The following is a 3,258-nucleotide window of genomic DNA, read 5'->3' on the forward strand; positions in this document are numbered from 1 at the left end:
CAGCTGCCCCGGGTCGCCGGGTACTGCCTCTGCCACTGATTTAAATAAAAATGTGTTAATTTTGTTTGAAATTAAAATTGTGCTAATTCTGTTTGTTATGCCTTGTTATCCTTTTACTTGATGTTGTTATGCATTTAGAGTAAAAAATGTGACAATTCTGGTTTTTTCTGCCTTATTATCTTTTTAGTTGATGTTATGATGCATTTAAAGTTGAATGTTGTTTATTCTGTTGTAAAAATTGTGCTATTTTTTGTTACTGTCCTGGTTTATTCTTTTTTATTCCTTACTCCTTTTTTATTTCATATGATGATGCATTTAGAGTTGACATATTGTTTATTCTGTTATAGCTATATATTATGATGCATTGCTAACCTGGTGCTTGAAATTTTGATATGTAGGGCTTGTAAGCAATGACATCCATTATATTTAGAACCATGGCCCCAAGTTTGGTGGGGGATTTGATTGTCGGTACTGCCCCCTAATCACTAGAGGAGGAGGTGCAACCTGCTTTAGGGAGCGCACCTTGGAGGTATACTAGGTGAAGTGAGGGAGTGCCCCAATGTTCCAAGAAATGTGCGTGCTGCAATAAGGGACTCCCGGGATGACGCAAGGCGGAAGAAGAGGGAAAAGACAAATCGTAAACTCCGCTTGGAACGGGATATCATGGAAGGGTTGTACCATGGAGAAGGGGTGATAAATATTGAAGAAGATGATGATGAACAGATTCAGGCCGCACTTCGGGAGTCCCTAAGAGACAAGAATGTCTCTCGTGCAGTTGAGAGGAGGAGAGGGAGTGGGAGTGGTGTTCGTGTGTCGCTTGGGAAACAAAGTATCACAACATACTTTGACAAGGATTTATCGAGCAACAAAGTATCAATGCAACCAAAGATCAGCAGTGCTTTGATTGTTGAGTCAGAAGATGTACTTGGCCAAGCCTGGGCAATGTTCTTTCATGCTAATTACATTGCTGGTCTGAAAGCAAATTGTCCCTATTTTCGTGCGGCAGTCAAGATATCTCAAAACCTTGGCCCAGCTCCTGTTCCAACTGCTAAGGAGATTGATGGGATTTATTTGGACAAAAATTATGAAGAAGCTGAATAGTGGCTGAAGATGTTCTAGCAAGACTAGAGGAACTATGGCGTAACTGTGATGTGTGACTCATGGACAAGGCCTACTGGTATGTGTCTCATCAATTTCATGGTGTATTGCAATGCACGGATGTTCTTTCATAAATCCATTGATGCTTTCGGTCAAACTCAGAATGCAGGTTAGTTTCTAATGATTGAAATTATTTTTAATCATGCTCATTCATTGTTAATTCTGATTAGCCATGCCTTGTTAGCTCTTTACATGATATTATGATGCATTTAAGTTGAAACAATGTTACTTATGTTTATTCATAGTTAAATATGTATTATTCTTTTATTATGTTTTTACTTGATATCACGGTGTATTTAGAGTTGAAGTTTTGTTATTTTTATTTATTCATGGTTAAATGGGGCTATTATGCCTTTTCTCTTTTTTACGTGATATTATTATGCATTTAGAGTAAAAAATGTGTTATTTCTGTTTATTCATGCTTATTTCTGTTTTTTATTACTTTCTTCATTTTTGTTTCAAATAAAATTTACTTGCAATTAATTGGCAGAGTTTATCTATAGAAAGATCAAAAAAGTTGTTGTTGAGGATATAGGATCTACCTCTTGAACCGGTAAGTAGCGTAGCTCGGGAAGATGTTCCCATGGTGCCTGCACCGACTAGAGAGGAAATTAATGATGATGATCAAGGTACTTCGGATCAAGTCACTAATGAACTTCGTAGGTCCACAAGGACACGTTCCACACCAGAGTGGTATGGCAACCCTGTCCTGGAAATCATGTTGTTAGACAATGGTGAACCTTCGAACTATGAAGAACCAATGGCGGGCCTAGATTCCAACAAATGGCTTGAAGCCATGCAATCCGAGATAGGATCCATGTATGAAAACAAAGTGTGGACTTTGAAAGACTTGCCCGATGATCGGCGAGCGATAGAAAACAAATGGATATTGAAGAAAAAGACGGACGCGGATGGTAATGTTACCATCTATAAAGCTTGACTTGTCGCTAAGGGTTATCGACAAGTTCAAGGGGTTGACTACGATGAGACTTTCTCTCCCGTAGGAAAGCTGAAGTCCGGCCGAATCATGTTAGCAATTGCCGCATACTATGATTATGAGATATGGCAAATGGACGTCAAAACGGCATTCCTTAACGGCTATCTTAAGGAAGAACTATATACGATGCAGCCGGAAGGTTTTGTCGATCCTAAGAATGCTAACAAGGTACGCTAGCTCCAGCGCTCCATCTATGGGCTGGTGTAAGCATCTCGGAGTTGGAATATTTGCTTTGATGAAATGATCAAAGCGTTTGGGTTTATGCAGACTTATGGAGAAGCCTGCGTTTACAAGAAAGTGAGTGGGAGCTCTGTAGCATTTCTCATATTATATGTAGATAACATACTTTTGATGGGAAACGATATAGAACTTCTGGACAGCATTAAGGCCTACTTGAATAAGTGTTTTTTGATGAAGGACCTTGGAGAAGCTACTTACATATTAGGCATCAAGATCTGTAGAGATAGATCAAGACGCCTCATAGGTCTTTCACAAAGCACATACCTGGATAAGATATTGAAGAAGTTCAATATGGATCAGTCCAAGAAGGGGTTCTTGCCTGTGTTGCAAGGTGTGAAATTGAGCTCGGCTCAATGTCCGACCACGGCAGAAGATAGAGAAAAGATGAGTGTCGTCCCCTATGCCTCAGCCATAGGGTCTATCATGTATGCCATGCTGTGTACCAGACCTGATGTAAACCTTGCCGAAGTTTGGTAGGAAGGTACCAAAGTAATCCCGACATGGAACACTGGACAGCGGTCAAGAATATCCTGAAGTACCTGAAAAGGACTAAGGATATGTTTCTCGTTTATGGAGGTGACAAAGAGCTCGTCGTAATGGGTTATGTCGACGCTAGCTTCGACACAGATCTGGATGACTCTAAGTCACAAACCGGATACGTGTATATTTTGAATGATGGGGCAGTAAGCTGGTGCAGTTGCAAGCAAAGCATCGTGGCGGGATCTACATGTGAAGCGGAGTACATGGCAGGCTCGGAGGCAGCACATGAAGCAATCTGGATGAAGGAGTTTATTATCGACCTAGGAGTTATTCCCAATGCGTCGGTGCCGATGACTCTCTTCTGTGACAACACTGGAGCCATT

General features: G+C 40.7%; 1 pseudogene; it reads left to right on the forward strand.

Annotated features, from left to right (window-relative positions):
* The window catches only part of LOC123138627 (uncharacterized), an 8,811-nt pseudogene extending 7,539 nt beyond the window's left edge, over positions 1-1,272 (forward strand).
* Positions 1,273-3,258: the final 1,986 nt, after the last annotated feature.

Source organism: Triticum aestivum, chromosome 6B, assembly GCF_018294505.1.
Source record: "Triticum aestivum cultivar Chinese Spring chromosome 6B, IWGSC CS RefSeq v2.1, whole genome shotgun sequence".
NCBI classification, from domain to species: Eukaryota; Viridiplantae; Streptophyta; class Magnoliopsida; order Poales; family Poaceae; genus Triticum; species Triticum aestivum.